We start from the raw sequence: 19283 nt of genomic DNA, 5'->3' as shown, positions 1-19283 counted from the left end.
TCTCTCCCTGGACTGGAATTCTCTGGGTTCCTTTGTACTCCACTTTATGAGCTGGAACAGGAATCAAGTGGCACTCATGAGGCTGTCAAGCAGACAGCAGGAGGAACAAAAGCAACATAGAAGAACATAGAAGCACACAGAGAATATGGACATAACTGCTTGAATACATGGTTTATGAGGATACAAATGTGTATACAGACATGGGTGATACAACGTAAACATGGTTTATGAGCATACTTAGGGTGAATCCCAATTCTCTGTCTTACCCCTTCCCCTTAGTTTTGCACGTTCATGTGAGAGTAAGGGCTATCCCAATTCTCGTTTTGATCGAGGGGTAGGGCTAAGGGAACGTGGTAGATACCCCTTAAAACCAAGCGTTTTGTTTGCAAGCACTTCCCCTTAGCCCTACCCCTCGATCAAAACGAGAATTGGGATAGCCCTTACTCTCACGTGAACGTGCAAAACTAAGGGGAAGGGGTAAGACAGAGAACTGAGATTCACCCTTACTGTGTCCTTAAAAAAAAAACATAGGCAGTGTTTTTGAAATTCAAAAAATGCCTGTAGTTTTGTGCGAGGGGTAGGGTTTGGGCAAGGGGATAGCAAATACAATTTGTACAGTAGAAAAACCAATGAAGAGTCCCCGTGAACCACATATACAGGTATGAGTGTGTGAATGTTTGTGTGTGTTTTATCTGAACACATTTACTTTACACTCTAAATAGAGTTGAAGAGTTTTCTCATGTCAGTGTATTATAGTGATGTAAATATTGCTGTGAATATTATCTTCACCGCAGATATCTATCAAGGATTAAAGACTGATCTGTTTTTGTTAATGGAAGAACAAATATAACAACGAGCTGTCACTCTCTTTCAATTCTCTTTCAAAAAATTTTTATTTTCCTTGAGATACTATAACATCTCATGGTTGCTGATTTATCATGCAGCTTAAAGATGTGATTCGACAACATAATTGGTATTATATTTCAGAATCATCTGCAATTGTGTAATTATAGAGATCCACTGTTCCCCAAACATAAAACCCAGGAAAGAGCGGCTGGGTGAATGTGGTCTGGACTGTGTGGATGAGGTTCATTGTGTCAGAGATGCTGTAGAAGGACAGAGTTCCTGCACTGAGATCCACATACACTCCTATTCTCCTGTAGCTGGAGGGAACAGGGAGTTTAGTCTCTTTGTTATTGTGCCAGAATGAGAAACTGGAGGGAGAGCAGGATAAACTCCAGGACTGATTATTATACCCAAAGAAACACTTATTACCAGATCCCTTCCTGCTGATGCTCTTATATGACACTGATATACACACATTACTCCCACTCCACTCAAGCTCCCAGTAACAGCGTCAGTCACACTCTCTCTACACAACACCTGAGGATAAACATCAAATCTGTCTGGATGATCAGGATACGGCTGGAGTTTGCTAGTGAAAGTCACCTGATCCTTCCAGTCAGAGAGCCGGAGGAGTTTATGTGCAGTGTTTGGATCCAGAGTGATCTGATGGGAATCTGATGGAGAAAATAGGAGTTATGAATTTTAAATTGCACACAAGTTTGACTCTCTATCTATTAACTCTATCTCCTCACTTTCCCACCTATCTCAACTTCAATCTAAATTAAAGACAAAAGCTAAAAATAAAATTAATTATATATATAAAAAATACAAATAAATTCAGGAGTTTAAAGTGACAAAGTGATGTGATGTGTGGCCAAATATGGTGTCCAATACTTGGAATTTTTGCGCTCTGCATTTAACCCATCCAAGTGCACACACAGAAGTGAGTAGTGAACAAACACACGCACACACACTGTAAACTCAACCTGAGCAGTGAGCAGCCATTCTTGCTTCGGCGCCTGGGGAGCAGTTGGGGGTGACCTTTACAAGTCAGACTCTCTAACCATTAGGCCATAACTTTTTTATTTTAATTTAAAGTTGAAAGAATTAATTAGTCATCTGTATTGTATAACATTTTTAAATAAAGTTCCAAACGTAGGTTTGCTAATCATTCAGTCCTGTCAATCATCATTGCGAGCCTATATAAGCAACTCTCATTGCACTGTCCCAGTGTCAATTCTTTCGGCATCCCTCCATCTCCCCATCTCCTCCTCTATTTCTGTTTTTCTCCCTCTAGGTAGTACCGTATGGGGGGTTGAACTCGGCACTCAAGCCGAGCCTCGGGTTCGAGCCTCCATTACGGACACCAAGCCAAGTTTGTTTACCATTAACCAAACTCAAACTCGTGAAAAGTTATATATATATATATATATATATATATGACTGATTCTTGAGACATGGGAGAAAACATGTCCAACAACTGTAACTGCTAATAGGTTTAAAAATTAAAATAATTTCAATTGACTGTTCGCAGGGAGCTTGATTGACAGGCGATTTGACCAATCAGAACGCGGATATCATGTGCCGCCACTGTATCCGTCATCTTGCCCAACATCTACAGTTGGTCTCCATAGAAATCCACGTTAAAATGGGGTTAAAAGATGGACTGAATTGAAACTTTTCAATATAACTAAGTATAAAAATGTGCAGAGGTTTAAGCTGTGCTGTTGTTGGCTGCCACAGTGATGGCAATAAGCTAAAGGAATTCTTTTAAATACTTGTTTTGTGTACCAGAAAATGTGCGCTGCATGCATGGCTTGCAGCGCTTAAGTTAAATAATAAAATGATGTTAAAACGTGTGGACACAATCCCGTGAACTTCGCGGGAGCTTTATATGCACGTGTGCTCATCTGTTTTCAATCCAGCTCTCCTCGCGTCGCTTCATTTCATTTTCCCATGCATTAAACTATGACAGGTCCTTTACTGCAAAAAGACGGTCATTGCGGCACTCTAAAGTGATAAAACTATGGCGCCATGTGCTTTTTTAAACCATTTTCATAGGTTTCACATTATATTGTTGGCTCGGAAAATATGTAAATTCGCATGCCCAGTAGCCGCAGCTGTATCCCTTCTAGCCTTAACCACAAATCAGACAGGAGAGTAGATTAACTTCGATGAACTTAAACTCAAAATGGTGTGTTCCGCGGTTGAAATAAAATACTTTCTGATGTTTATTCATGTTTATTTCGTGCTTTACGTAAATATGAAAAGACGATCGGTTCACGTGTTTGAACTGAGGCAATATAGTGATCTGTCACGATACATTGAAGAGCCACAAAACGGTATTTATTGTTTGAATTTCTTTAAAAATGACAAAATTTGAAAGCTGAGAGTCCTGAGACCTTGTTTCATGTCAGAAGTAACCTGTCTGCATTGTCTGTCTGCACATTGTCAGTTTCCTCTTTATTCTGCGATGTATTTTTTACTGCATGAGAACATGATGTGTAGTGTGAGAGTAGCATTGTTTGTCGGGGATAGCAACAGTAACTAAGGAGTGCGGGTCTTTGCGAACGGTCAATTGTAAATGTTTTGAGGGATTAATAATAGAATGTGTTTAATACAATTATCCCCATCAATTTAATTTTATCATTATTATATTAGACACTTATTGTCTTCTCACTACATCTAAAACAATGTTTTCACAGAGAAGGGTTCACTCATTCATATGCTATAAAATGTATAAAAATGTGTTTTAATGGTGAAAAAGAGCATGTTTTATTAAAAGCAACACTTAATAATATCTCATATTAAAGCAAGTTTGTTTTTCAATGACACATGCGTGTTTCATAAGGTTTCAAAGTTGTGTTCCCATTTTTTGTCAACACCCTGATAGCACACATACATCTCTGAGACGTCTATTTGACGTCTGCATTTACATCTGCAAGATGTATTTTTAGGTGTTTGCTCATCTGCAATACGCTCTATAGGACGTCTCCTTTTAGATGTCAAATAGACGTCTATTAGATGTCTTTAAGATGTTTATGATTTAGAATGTATGTAAAACTGACATCTTACAGACGTCTGTCAGACGTTTATAGACAGCAGATGCTTTCCAGATCAAGAGATCTTTAACAGACATCTTGCAGACATACGTCTGCTATCTGGGCACCGTCAGACATTCAATATATAATTTAAAAAAATCAGGGAATATCAGGGGCAGCTGTCACTCTAAATGACCCCCTTACCACATTCCACCTCTGCAGACTACATCAACATCAGACAGGCTCTGGTAAGTTTCATAGTTATATATATTTTAAATCCTAATGTTAATATTTCCTGTGTCACAACCATGATATGTCAAAACCAGTTTATTATTTGAAATGTTTAGATCATTTTTGTAACAGACAAGACAGAGGCGTGCGGATCCATTTGCAGGTTTTATTGAACACAGGTAAACATAAAACAGAGTCAATACTTAGGGCTAGGCAGAGGCAGAAACGATATCCAGGCTGAGGTCAGGGCAGGCAGAAAATGGTCAAAAAACGAGAAACAGTCCAAGGTCAGGGTAGCCACACGGAAACTAGATAAGGTAAACAGGGACGAACACTCGGGATAGAAAGACAGCAAATCAAGACATCGCGCCGGAATAGACCGTGCGAGTGGTTTATATTCAGGTCCGTAAATGTGGTGCAGGTGTGAATGTTGATGAGCTGCAGGTATGACTGGGAGATAGTGTGAATAGCAAATGCAGTGCCGGCTGGGGAATATAATATGGGGTGTAGTGCAATGTCCATGTGCTGCGAGAGCGACCTCGTGTGGCTGATGAGTGGAAGGCCCTGGGCCGGATCATGACAATTTTATTCTCCTGAAGCAGGTTCTATTAGCATCTAGCATCAACAGAAAAAAATGGCTACTACATGAACTCCATTTGTTTTGTTAATGAAATGCCAAATTTGTCAACACTGTCAGATGTCACCAACATCAGATTTTCTGTCTGACGAGGGGCCAGTGATGGAGTTGACATTCAATGCGAAGTCATCATATTTTGTGGTTTTCAAGTCATATTTTTAAATATAAAATAGGGTTTAATTGTTCTAATAATCCTTGAATACTAAATATACTATTCAGCATATATTGCTTTTGTGGATTGATAGTCATCACTTCTAGCAGAGTTATGGCAGGGGCGCAGATGGGATTTTTCAACTGGGGGGGACCAAGCTGTCAGCAATCCAATTTTTTTCAGTCCGGAAAAATCACCAGCTCTGTCATAGACGATAGTATACGATCAGTATGGTTACCAGTGGGGGACGGAAACAAAGGCACGGAAACAAATAACGATTGCTATCGGTAGCCTGTTACATTACAGTAGCCTACATAAAGTTTCACTTACCACATAAACTGTCACGTGTGTGTTTCTGTTTTGTGCCGTTTTGCCCTTGTTTAGTATTTCCTGTTATCATTAGTTAATCTTCGTTCATTCTGATCACCTGTGTTAATTAATCATCTTGTTTGCTCCTTTGTTTCCTAGTCCTTATAAGCCTTCAGTTTCGTCTTCTTCTTTGTCTTGATTTAATTTTCTCCTTTTCATCTACTCCATTGTCATGCGCCTTTTGCTACAACCACAACCGTGACATAAACAGAGTAAGGAGAGATGACTGAGGACGATGGCGAATGATTTGAAGATCCTGAGCACCACTGACAATCTAATGTTGTAAAATGTGTGGTAAGTACTGCCGCTCCATAGTAAAAACAGAGTACGTGCAATCGTGAATCTCGAAAGTGAAAGTGAAACTAAAAAGCGATCGTGCATTCAAAAGCAGTTTCAATGTCAGGCATAATAGCGTCTCCCTGATGCCCGCAATTTATATACAGTACAATATACATTTATATCCGGGGGTATGTACACAACCATGACAACGACAATCGCGGAAACAAGCAAAGATGACACACAAGCATATTCAAGCGAAAGCCAACACGGATAAGTTGTCTCTCCACTTCTGGAACGCTGCTCCGATATTTACGCGGGTCTTACCTCTTGCCTGATCATAACCCTTCTTTTTAATGTTTTGTTTCTCTGATATTTTCCTCTTTTTTTTTTTTTTTATCTGCCATCTCCCTCTATCTATAGTTGATCTGCTAATATCTGTCCTGTGCACTCAAATTGAGCGCTCTCATACATAACTCCTTACAAGAGGTTTAAAATGAAACTGCAGTCGACCTATAACTGTCATGTCTGTAACACTGTATCAGCAGGTACTTTTCTCCACATGTTTTGGGAATGTCCAATTGTTGTCAGTCTATGGACTCGTGAATTCTGTTTTTTGATGGTGTGTCTGTTGTTCCCCCCTCCCTGTTGTTTGTTTGAGTAGATGTTGTTTTGTTGAGTTGGGAAAAATAAAAAGTTGATCACAAAAAATTGAGCGCTCTCTTCTCTCTATGAGTACAAGACACGCCCCCTTACTGCTGATTGGCTGTAAGTGGGTTTTGGGACTCTGTCAGGCACTGCAGTCAAAAGCATTTTTCAAAAATCGCTTAGTGCACATTTAAGGAGTGGCGGGCCGGGCCACTACTTAAGCTAATGTACATAGAGGAAACCCTGATTAATCCTCTGTTTACCGAAGTCGCCTTTCATAGAAACAGTGAGGGGGACAGATCGGGTCACTACGAATCTGGGGGGGTCATGTCCCCCCTGTCCCTAGTGCCATCTGCGCGCCTGAGTTATGGTTGAAGGAACCTAAGATTCAGAGAACTTAAAGCTGAGGGAACACATAACACTGGATAAAACATATGTTTACAGACAGTTTGTTTGTATTCTGATCATATGTGTTCTGATAATTTTGGATCATTTGTTAAGATGTTTAAATGTGAATATTAAGATCCTGGTGAATTTAAGTGGATAGAGGTAACAACTAATTGTTTTATTTGTTCATTTAACTGTTTTTAAAAGTTACCGTGTTACCATAGCAGATGCACAGCAGACATACTGTTCTGAGATGAAAGAAAATAGATCATTTGTCTTCCAATGATATATCAAAATACATAAATGTGAATCTTGAATAAAAGCTTTATAAACAATAACATACTCACTGTTTGTTGTATTTGTTTTTAATACAGTAATTGATTGATTTAATGTATTTGATTGCTAAAATGACTACAAATTCAGGTTTTCGTCACCACCATCAGATGTATCAACTCAGTCAGGTCTGTCACATCCATCAGATGAATATTTTGATAATAAGGATGCTGCTGAGCTCCTGTACTCATACTCGTTAAAATGCCCCGATACCAAGCGCCGATACCTCACAGCATGTGATAAGTGCCATATTCAGACAAAGAAACAGGACAACATGCAGCAGAATGGAGTTATTAGAGATTAAGGATGTCTACGAAGCAGATGTATGCAATGAATAATGTTAAACATTCAGTATTAATGCCTTTATAGCTGATGTGCGTGAACTGAAAAGCAAAGCGCTGAGTGGATTGAGCGGGCGCCGTTCAATCCACTATATTTTATATTCACTATATTTTATATTCACTATAAAATAAATAATTTATTTTCAACCTTAAGCATACACGACTTTCTGGCGAAAGACCACGTCAACTCGACAGCATCGCGCTGGTAAATTTTACCGGCCAATGACATTTGATTGCTCAAGCTAGGGGTGGAGCCATCTACTATATAGGTCAGCGCCCAGTGTCATTAACTCAGAATCTTTCAATTTTACGAAGCAAGCATCAAAGGCATGCGAGCCTCCAGCCCCAGTCAATGAGGAGCTGATAAGGATCCTTTCTGAGGCTGTCCAGGATTTATGATTTGGTTGGGTATGCGGTATCTGCAGTCGGGCTGCTATGTTGCATCCACCCAGAGACCTGCTCCCTTTCCCCTGAAGTACACAAGGGGATCTCTTAGTCTTGGTGCTCCCCCGATTCGGCCTGAGCCCAAGCCGCAGGATTACGTATGCTTTCCTCTGTCAATGGAGCCGACCACTTGGGTTACTCTATGCCACCGCCCATTGAGGAGGCAGTCACCGCACACCTTTGTCCAACTGCACGTGGGTGGAAATCCTCACCATCGCTTCCATCTAAGCCGTGTCGCACCACAAGCCACATCGGTGACAAAGCTTACATGGCAGCCAGCCAAGCGGTCTCTGTGATTCATACGATGGACGTTCTCCAGGCTTTCCAAGCCAAGATGCTACAGACACTGGATGAGGAGGGGCCGGACTCTGCTACCTTCAAAAAACTGTGCTCAGTCACCAACTTGGTGCTCAGGGCCACTAAGAAGACAGCCCTAGGAATTGGCCACTGTATGGGCAGTAGGGCTGTGCAATTAATCGCATGCGATTGTCACGCGCATCACGTCAGTAAATAAATAGCTATCACCTGCTCTCAGATGGAGCGGCATTTACTACACATAGCCCTAGTTCACTGACAAGCTAGGCAATATTGCGTTCAAAATCGAATGCGATTCAGCTGCGATTTTGAACGTGGATTTTATAAACAGAGTCCTGTTTTCGTAACGGCACTCTGTAGTGCGCAAGCCCCGTGTGCTCTCTCAATCTAAACATGAGAGCTCCACCGGCACACACCGGTGTGTCAGTCGGTGCAGAAGACATCATATGGAGAGCAGCCTTTACAGTCGCTACTTCCTTGAATTATCTGGACGATTGGCTTGTTATAACCAAGTCGCGGGACGTGCTTGAAAACCACAAAACGCACCTGAACCAGCTAATCATTGTCTTCAAGACTACTAGAAGGATACAGGCAGGTGAGTTTTATCAGGGTTGGATCAAATCTATGCAGGAAAGTGCCCTGGAAGGGCCAAGTTTGCCCATCACTGTTCTAGAGCATCTGAAGTGTATAGGACTGACAATCAGTGTTCAAAAGAGCGGGCTTTGCCCCACGCAGAACATCGCATTTTTAGGAATGAATTTGGACTTGCGATCGATGAGAGCGCATCTCTCTCAGGAATTAATACAGTCCCTGATCAGCACTCTCACCTCACTCAAACCGGGGAGAGTGAGGATTCTGAAGTGCTTTCACAGAATGTCGGGGCTTATGGCAGTGATGTGGTGTGACTTGCGGATGCATGGGGACGCTAGCCCCCTGGTTCAACAAGAGGATGTACGAGCAGGGGGTCTCGATGAGCAGAGTGGTCAGCAGGAAAACTGTCACTACAGATGTGTCATTGACAGGCTGGGGAGCCCTTTGCGATGGCAGACCAGCTTACAGCACTTGGACGAGGGCACAAGAAAAGTGGCATATAAACTGCCTAGAACTGAAGGCAGTATTTTTAGCTTTGCAATGCTTTCTTCCAGTCATAAAGGATCAACTTCCTGGTTTGGACAGACAACACGATGGTGGTGTCCTATATCAACCATCATGGAGAAATTTATTCACGCTCTCTACAAAAGCTGGAGCATTTCCTCTTTTGACAGACAGAAACTTCTGTCGATTCGAGCAGTACATGTTCCCAGCAGTCAGAACTGCGGTGCAGACATGCTGTCCAGAAGCAGCCCAGTTCACAGGGAGTGGAGGCTGCATCCGCAAACTATTCAGCTGGTCTGGAGCCTGTGGAGATCGACTTGTTTGCCTCAGAGAAGAACGTGCATTGCCAGCTGTTCTTCTCACTGCTGAACAAGCCCCTGGAGGGGGACACTCTTTCGAGTCTCTTGCCTAGGAAGCACAAGTATGCTCTTCCTCCAGTGAAGATTATGTCTCTTGTGCTGCACAAGCTCAGAGAGGAAAGAGAGACTGTGCTCTTGGTTACACTGAATTGAGCCAACCAGCCAAGGTTTCTGTAGTTGGTGGAGCTTCTAATGGCTCCCCCGTGGCTGATTCCGTTGCGGAGTATCTCTCATCTCAGACGAAGGGCTCAGTATGGCCGGAGCTATGGAACCTGCATATTTGGCAGGTCAGCGCAAGGCATGAGTGCTAAATGTATCCCAGCGAGTCTTGTATACAATCGCAGAAGAAAGAGTTCCTTCGAACAGAAATCTATATAATTTGAAATGGAAGGTTTTTATTCCATGGTGAACGACAAGAAACAAGGATCCAGCCGGCTGTGATGTGTCTGTCATCGTTTCTGGAGGACTGCTTGGATTCTGGATGCATGCCATCTACTTGATATATGTGGTATAGGTGGCTGCTATTTGAGCTTTTCGCTTGCCCATCGATGATCGTTCAGTCAGAAAGCATCATTTGGTGATGGGATTTCTAAGAGGAGCACGGTGGTTGTACCCCTCTCACTGTCAACTGGTATCAGTTTGGGATCTGTCTCTGGTGCGTAGTGCACTCTCTGAGCCACCCTTTTTACCGCTGCATACAGCAGAGTTGAGTCCTCTCTCATTCAAGACGGTGATTTTACCCGCTTTAGCGTGTGGTAAGAGGGTAAGTGACTGTCTACGAACACTGCTTGTATGGAGTTCGGTAAGGATGAGTGCAAGCGTTTGCTCTTCAGGATTCGGAGTCAGTGCCACATCCACTATGCTGAGTCCATGGTCTGTGAGCTTATCTGGATAGGACTAGTCATTTCAGACTGGCAGAGAAGCTGTTTGTCTGTCGGGGAACCGCACTAAAGGGCTGCTGGTATCGAAACAGTGGCTGTCACATTGGATTGTAGAAGCGATTGTGTTGGCGTATGCTTCTAAGAATAAGTCTTGTACGTGGGGATTACATGCCCACTCCACAAGAAAAGTGGCTTCGTCGTGGGCTTGGGCTAAAGGAATGTCGATTCAGGATATTTACCCGACAGCAGTAAGGACGAGGATTCTGTGTTTATTCTCTCGGTTATGTCGCAAGTTGTATATGCTGCATATGTAGGTGGCACCAGCGCCACTGCGGCCAGTCTATATGTAGTTTTGTCTTCCTGTGCTTAGTCCCGCTCGCTTGAGCTGGAGGGCATTTGTTTGTGCCCTGAGTGACCTAGTAATGATGCAGTCGAGTCTGGTTCATTATGCTCTTCTCACTGGATGTGGGGGATACAACTCAGTGGGACTGTATACGTTTCCCATAGCATGAGCTATGCAATGTAGAGAGACCAACTTGATAGTCTAGGGTTATGAATGTAAACCTCAGTTCCTTGAAAGGAGGGAACAAGACATTGCGTGCACTGCACCATTCGAACAGTCGAAAGATTCGGAGTTAATGACGCTGGGCGTCATATAGCAGATGTGCTCCACCTCTAGCTCGAGCACTCAAATGTCAATCAACAGTAAGATTTACCGACGCGATGCAATCAGGCTTCTGTATTTGAGGAAGGAGGGAGATAACCCCCATAGTGTGAGCTACGCAATGTCTCGTTCCCTTCTTTCAGGGAACCGAGGTTACGTAACCAGAGACATTCTAGATGAAGTATCTTAGTGTGTGTCATTGTGTTTGTTAGTGACTTACATTTTAGGAAGTCCTCTCTGGTCCTGAGAACAATGTTACAGTCAGTTTCTGTGAAAATGACAGATACAAACTGTAAATCTCATTCAAAGAGATCCTGTATATTATAGCCTATATATACATACATATATATACACACAAACCCGATTCCAAAAAAGTTGGGACACTGTACAAATTGTGAATAAAAACAGAATGCAATGATGTGGAAGTTTCAAATTTCAATATTTTATTCAGAATGCAACATAGATGACATATCAAATGTTTAAACTGAGAAAATGTATCATTTTAAGGGAAAAATAAGTTGATTTTAAATTTCATGGCATCAACACATCTCAAAAAAGTTGGGACAAGGCCATGTTTACCACTGTGTGGCATCCCCTCTTCTTTTTATAACAGTCTGCAAACGTCTGGGGACTGAGGAGACAAGTTGCTCAAGTTTAGGAATAGGAATGTTGTCCCATTCTTGTCTTATACAGGCTTCTAGTTGCTCAACTGTCTTAGGTCTTCTTTGTTGCATCTTTCTCTTTATGATGCGCCAAATGTTTTCTATGGGTGAAAGATCTGGACTGCAGGCTGGCCATTTCAGTAACCGGATCCGTCTTCTACGCAGCCATTATGTTGTAATTGATGCAGTATGTGGTCTGGCATTGTCATGTTGGAAAATGCAAGGTCTTCCCTGAAAGAGACGATGTCTGGATGGGAGCATATGTTGTTCTAGAACTTGGATATACCTTTCAGCATTGATGGTGCCTTTCCAGATGTGTAAGCTGCCCATGCCACACGCACTCATGCAACCCCATACCATCAGAGATGCAGGCTTCTGAACTGAGCGCTGATAACAACTTGGGTTGTCCTTGTCCTCTTTAGTCCGGATGACATGGCGTCCCAGTTTTCCAAAAAGAACTTCAAATTTTGATTTGTCTGACCACAGAACAGTTTTCCACTTTGCCACAGTCCATTTTAAATGAGCCTTGGCCCAGAGAAAACGCCTGCGCTTCTGGATGTTTAGATATGGCTTCTTTTTTGACCTATGGAGTTTTAGTCGGCAACGGCAAATGGCACGGTGGATTGTGTTCACCGACAATGTTTTCTGAAAGTATTCCTGAGCCCATGTTGTGATTTCCATTACAGTAGCATTCCTGTATGTGATGCAATGCCGTCTAAGGGCCTGAAGATCACGGGCATCCAGTATGGTTTTCCTGTCCTTGACCCTTACGCACAGAGATTGTTCCAGATTCTCTGAATCTTTGGATGATATTATGCACTGTAGATGATGATAACTTCAAACTCTTTGCAAATTTTCTCTGAGAAAGTCCTTTCTGATATTGCTCCATAATTTTTCGCTGCAGCATTGGGGGAATTGGTGATCCTCTTCCCATATTGACTTCTGAGAGACACTGCCACTCTGAAAGGCTCTTTTTATACCCAATCATGTTGCCAATTGACCTAATAAGTTGCAAATTGGTCCTCCAGCTGTTCCTTATATGTACATTTAACTTTTCCGGCCTCTTATTGCTACCTGTCCCAACTTTTTTGGAATGTGTAGCTCTCATGAAATCCAAAATGAGCCAATATTTGGCATGACATTTCAAAATGTCTCACTTTCAACATTTGATATGTTATCTATATTCTATTGTGAATAAAATATAAGTTTATGAGATTTGTAAATTATTGCATTCCTTTTTTTATTCACAATTTGTACAGTGTCCCAACTTTTTGGAATCGGGTTTGTATATGTGTGTGTATGTGTGCTTTCTAACATGCTGTAAGATTTTCTACATGATATTATATTATGTGTAGCTCATTACAGAGAGCAGATGAATCTATAATATTTTACCAGATATCTTTTTCATCTCCTCTTTGCAGAAATCTTCCAGTTTGTGTCTCAGCTGACAGACAGATTCTCTCACACCATCAAAAGAAAAGAGAAAACAGACAGAGATGTTTTCTGTAGATTCAGGAGGAGCTGAGAGAGACTGAAGACTCTACAGGAATAACAATTAATAAACCAGAAATAAAATATTAAAGACATAGTATAATGAGATGCATATTCGGTAAAAGTTCACACAGTCTCTTGTTCAAACTTCCAAAACATGACTGCCTAGAAAATTTAAAAAAATTAATTAAAAACTGTTTTTTATCAGCTTATTCTTCACTAATGCAGTGTTTAGCTGCCCACTTAAAACACATAATTCAATAATGATATGTGAATAAAGATTTACTGTCTCATGATGCATTATTGAGAGGAGAAGTTACACTCTTTGGTGCTCTCCATTGTCATGAATCCGGGTCCACGATGCTCCCTCTCACCACCAGAGGTCACTGTCTCCCGGATTCAATTCCCCAAACTCCACTCACCTCATTATTGTTTCATTTGCCCCAGCTGTGTTCCTGACTGCTGTCCCTTCTTAAGCTCCCTGTGTTTTCTGTTCTGCTCTCGTTCGTCTCACTTTTGTGCCAGGTAATGCCTGTGACTTATGTCTACCGTGTGCCTCGTGTGTGTTTTGTTTTCAGTGCTTGTTTATTCTGGCTTTTTCCCCTTCGGGGTGGTTTCAGTTGTGTTTGTGTTTATTTTTATAATTTGTAAATAAAGAAGATTCCTTTGCCAGCACTTGAGTCTTCGTTCCTCATTACCCGTGACAGTACGAACGAGACACTTGAAGACTCAGCGGCAATGGGGATCTTCTTGTACCCAGCTCCTGGTCGACAGAGGAATCAGGCCCCAGCCAGTGGGCCGCATCCTTGCCCACAAGACAATCGCCCTTTTGGGTATTACGCCGAAGACCTCTTCCAGGTAGGCCAGGAGCTGGGGATTAGAGGGAGCAACCTCATCCAGCTGTTTTTAGCGGGCCTGGATGAGCCTGTCAACTGGGAGGAGCTGGGGGAAATAGATACGTGGTCCTACTGGGAGATGGTCGACCACGTCATCTACTTGAAGGAGGTGGAGCTGCGGGAGGGTGCCCCCCTCCCAGTCTGGGCTGTTGCTCCAGAACCTCCTCGGATCGTGCCAGCCACTTCCAGTGTCTCGGGGTCTTTCTTTGGCCGCCCCGGGCTGAGACGCAGCGTGGAGGATCCTCCGCTGATGTCGGTGAGGGGAGCGGCGGCACCCACTCACAAGGCTCCTGCGCCCGCTCACAAAGCTACCGAAGCGGGGATATCCGCGGAGCTTTTCTCTGAGGGGGCAGGGCTCATCTCAGGCCTTCTCGAGGCGGCGGTGCCCGCTCACGATCGTCCCGAAACGGCGGTAGCCGTCTACGATCGTCCCGAAGCGGCGGTGCCCTCTCACGATCAACCCGAAGCGGATCACAAAGCTCCCGAGGCGGCGGTGCCCCTTCACAAAGCTCCGGAGGCGGCAGTGCCCGCTCACGATCCTTTCGAGGCGGCGGTTTCCGCTCACGATCGTCTCCGGCGGCGGTGCCCGCACACAAGGCTCCCAGCGGCGGTGCCCGCTCACGATCCTCTCGGCGGCGGTGCCCGCTCACGATCCTCTCGAGGCGGCGGTGCCCGCACACAAGGCTCCCGGCGGCGGTGCCGCTCACGATCCTCTCGGCGGCGGTGCCCGCTCACAAAGCTCCAGGCGGCGGTGCCCGCTCACAAGGCTCCCGGCGGCGGTGCCCGCTCCACGATCCTTTCGGCGGCGGTGTCCGCACACAGGGTTCAGCGGCGGTGTCCGCACACAGGGTTCCCAGGCGGTGTCCGCACACAGGGTTCAGGCGGCGGTGTCCGCACACAGGGTTCCCGAGGCGGTGTCCGCACAAGGTTCCCGAGGCGGCGGTGCCCGCTCACAAAGCTCCCGGCGGCGGTGTCCGCACACAAGGTTCAGGCGGCGGTGTCCGCACACAAGGTTCCAGGCGGCGGTGTCCGCACACAAGGTTCCAGGCGGCGGTGTCCGCACAAGGTTCCCGAGGCGGCGGTGTCCGCACAGAAGGTTCCCGAGGCGGCAGTGTCCACTCGCGGTCCTCCCGAGGCGGCGGTGTCCGCACATCACGTTCCTCGAGGCGACGGTGTCCGCCACAAAGCTCCCGGCGGCGGTGTTTGCTCACGTTCCTCTCGAGGCGGCGGTGCCCGCTCCACGATCCTTTCGAGGCGGCGGTGTCCGCTCACAAAGCTCCCGAGGCGGCGGTGCCCGCCACAAGGCTCCCGGCGGTGCCCGCTCACGATCGTCAGCGGCGGTGCCCGCCACAAAGCTCCCGGCGGCGGTGCCCGCACACAAAGCTCGGCGGCGGTGCCCGCTCACGATCCTCTCGAGGCGGTGCCCGCTCACAAAGCTCCCGAGGCGGCGGTGCCCGCTCACAAGGCTCCCGGCGGTGCCCGCCACGATCCTTTCGAGGCGGCGGTGTCCGCACAGGGTTCCCGAGGCGGCGGTGTCCGCACAGGGTTCCCGAGGCGGCGGTGTCCGCACACAGGGTTCCCAGCGGCGGTGTCCGCACACAGGGTTCCCGAGGCGGCGGTGTCCGCACACAAGGTTCCCAGGCGGTGTCCGCACATCACGTTCCTCTCGGCGGCGGTGCCCGCTCACGATCAACCCGCGGCGGTGCCCGCTCACGATCAACCAGCGGCGGTGCCCGCTCACAAGGCTCCCGGCGGCGGTGCCCGCTCACAAAGCTCCAGGCGGCGGTGCCCGCTCACGATCCTTTCGAGGCGGCGGTGTCCGCACACAAGGTTCCAGCGGCGGTGTCCGCACAAGGTTCCCGAGGCGGCGGTGTCCGCTCACAAAGCTCCCGGCGGCGGTGTTTGCTCACGTTCCTCTCGGCGGCGGTGCCCGCTCACGATCCTTTCGGCGGCGGTGTCCGCACAGGGTTCAGGCGGCGGTGTCCGCACATCACGTTCCTCGAGGCGACGGTGTCCGCCACAAAGCTCCCGGCGGCGGTGTTTGCTCACGTTCCTCTCGAGGCGGCGGTGCCCGCTCACAAGGCTCCCGGCGGCGGTGTTTGCTCACGTTCCTCTCGGCGGCGGTGTCCGCTCACAAAGCTCCCGGCGGCGGTGTTTGCTCACGTTCCTCTCGGCGGCGGTGTCCGCACAAGGTTCAGGCGGCGGTGTCCGCACAGAAGGTTCCCGAGGCGGTGTCCGCACATCACGTTCCTCTCGGCGGCGGTGCCCGCTCACAAAGCTCCAGGCGGCGGTGCCCGCTCACAAAGCTACCAAGCGGGATATCCGCGGAGCTTTTCTCTGAGGGGCAGGGCTCATCTCAGGCCTTCTCGGCGGCGGTGCCCGCTCACGATCGTCCGAACGGCGGTAGCCGTCTCGATCGTCGGCGGCGGTGCCCTCTCACGATCAACCAGGCGGATCACAAAGCTCCCGAGGCGGCGGTGCCCTTCACAAAGCTCCGGGCGGCAGTGCCGCTCACGATCCTTCGAGGCGGCGGTTTCCGCTCACGATCGTCGGCGGTGGTGCCCGCACACAAGGCTCCCGGCGGCGGTGCCCGCTCACGATCCTCTCGAGGCGGCGGTGCCCACTCACGATCCTCTCGAGGCGGCGGTGCCCGCACACAAAGCTCGGCGGCGGTGCCCGCTCACGATCCTCTCGAGGCGGTGCCCGCTCACAAAGCTCCAGGCGGCGGTGCCCGCTCACAAGGCTCCCAGCGGCGGTGCCCGCTCCACGATCCTTTCGGCGGCGGTGTCCGCACACAGGGTTCAGGCGGCGGTGTCCGCACAGGGTTCCCGAGGCGGTGTCCGCACACAGGGTTCCCAGCGGCGGTGTCCGCACACAGGGTTCCCAGGCGGCGGTGTCCGCACACAAGGTTCAGCGGCGGTGCCCGCTCACGATCGTCAGCGGTGCCCGCTCACGATCAACCCGGCGGCGGTGCCCGCTCACGATCAACCAGCGGCGGTGCCCGCTCACGATCGGCCCGGCGGCGGGGCCCTCTCACGATCAACCCGGCGGCGGTAGCCGTTCACGATCGTCAGCGGCGGTAGCCGCTCACGATCGTCGGCGGCGGTGCCCTCTCACGATCAACCCGAAGCGGCGGTGCCCGCTCACAAAGCTCCCGAGGCGGCGGTGCCCCTTCACAAAGCTCCGAGGCGGCAGTGCCCGCTCACGATCCTTCGAGGCGGCGGTGGCCGCTCACGATCGTCGGCGGCGGTGCCCGCACACAAGGCTCCCGGCGGCGGTGCCGCTCACGATCCTCTCGAGGCGGCGGTGCCCGCACACAAAGCTCCCGAAGCGGCGGTGCCCGCTCACGATCCTCTCGAGGCGGCGGTGCCCACTCACGATCCTCTCGAGGCGGCGGTGCCCGCTCACAAAGCTCCCGAGGCGGCGGTGCCCGCTCACAAGGCTCCCGAAGCGGCGGTGCCCGCTCACGATCCTTTCGAGGCAGCGGTGGCCGTTCACGATCCTCACAGGATCCCCGAAGCGGCGGTGTCCGCACACAGGGTTCCCGAGGCGGCGGTGCCCGCACAAGGCTCCCGGCGGTGCCCGCACACAAAGCTCCCGAGGCGGCGGTGTCCGCACACAAGGTTCCCGAGGCGGTGTCCGCACACAAGGTTCCCGAGGCGGCGTGTGTCCGCACACAAGGTTCCCGAGGCGGCGGTGTCCGCACACAAGGTTCCCGAGGCGGCGGTGTCCGCACAAGGTTCCCGAGGCGGTGTCCGCACACAGGGTTCCCGAGGCGGCGGTGTCCGCACAGAAGGTTCCCGAGGCGGCAGTGTCCACTCGCGGTCCTCCCGAGGCGGCGGTGTCCGCACATCACGTTCCTCTCGAGGCGACGGTGTCCGCTCACAAAGCTCCCGAAGCGGCGGTGTTTGCTCACGTTCCTCTCGAGGCGGCGGCGCCCGCTCACGATCCTCTCGAGGCGGCGGTGCCCGCTCACAAGGCTCCCGAAGCAGCGGAGCCAGCCATTGCCCGCTTCAGGGTGCCAGCTCCGCACACACTGCTGTGGTGGCCGCTGGTTCTGCCCTGGGTCCCCATCCCGCCGGCGCTGCCTCAGTCCCCAGGTCCCCCACCAGCACATGGACCTGGCCCCCATCCTCCCTTCCCTACTCCGTTCCCGCCTGGCCATCCCCCTGGTTGGGTGCTTGGAAATGTCTGGAAGCCATTCCTTAGAGGGGGGGTCCTGTCATGAATCCGGGTCCACGATGCTCCCTCTCACCACCAGAGGTCACTGTCTCCCGGATTCAATTCCCCAAACTCCACTCACCTCATTATTGTTTCATTTGCCCCAGCTGTGTTCCTGACTGCTGTCCCTTCTTAAGCTCCCTGTGTTTTCTGTTCTGCTCTCGTTCGTCTCACTTTTGTGCCAGGTAATGCCTGTGACTTATGTCTACCGTGTGCCTCGTGTGTGTTTTGTTTTCAGTGCTTGTTTATTCTGGCTTTTTCCCCTTCGGGGTGGTTTCAGTTGTGTTTGTGTTTATTTTTATAATTTGTAAATAAAGAAGATTCCTTTGCCAGCACTTGAGTCTTCGTTCCTCATTACCCGTGACATCCATGTGGCAAAGATCAGTATATATTTAATTGAAATTAATGTATTATATTTTAGTTTGATCATATTTTTTGTTGAATATTTTGTATTTTTAGGTTAGGCTAGATTTGATAAATTATATTTAGGCAGTAGTTAGCATAGACCTGAAAATGAATTTCTTACTTAAACTGTCATAAATCTCAAATGCTTTGGAGCACTTAAGTTTGGTCTCTTAAGATACTTAACTGATTATTGCTGAAGTGAAAAAAACAAAAAACAAAACACTACTTTCGAATTTTATATGAAATACATATTTGCCATAACATGTTTTACTCTAAAACCATAAACCAAAGCCATACATCTAAACATCTTAGTTATGGTTCAAATTTAAGGTTGATATTTTATTTATTTATTTATTCACTTTTTAACGCCATGCCAGCATCAAGGTTATTTTCATGGCGATCTCTGAATAAATTATTCAAGGTATACAATTAACAAAAGGTTATAAAAGACATTTCAGATGTACACTAGACAAAAATTCTAAAATACATTCAGGTGATTTGAGGTTGATATCTTAATAAATGAGCTTCAAATGCTGTTTGGGTGCAGTAGCAAATGTTTCTTAAGATGAAATTAGTTTCCCATTAGTTTC

At 47.7% G+C, this 19283-nt stretch overlaps 1 pseudogene; it reads right to left on the bottom strand.

Moving 5' to 3' along the window:
* Nucleotides 1-491: 491 nt before the first annotated feature.
* LOC131526388 (tripartite motif-containing protein 16-like) overlaps nucleotides 492-19283 on the bottom strand; it is a 39559-nt pseudogene continuing 20767 nt past the window's right edge.

This window comes from Onychostoma macrolepis, chromosome 19 (genome assembly GCF_012432095.1).
Source record: "Onychostoma macrolepis isolate SWU-2019 chromosome 19, ASM1243209v1, whole genome shotgun sequence".
Taxonomy (NCBI): domain Eukaryota; kingdom Metazoa; phylum Chordata; class Actinopteri; order Cypriniformes; family Cyprinidae; genus Onychostoma; species Onychostoma macrolepis.
The sequence above is the reverse complement of the archived record's forward strand: the minus strand, read 5'-3'. Positions and strand labels throughout refer to the sequence as shown.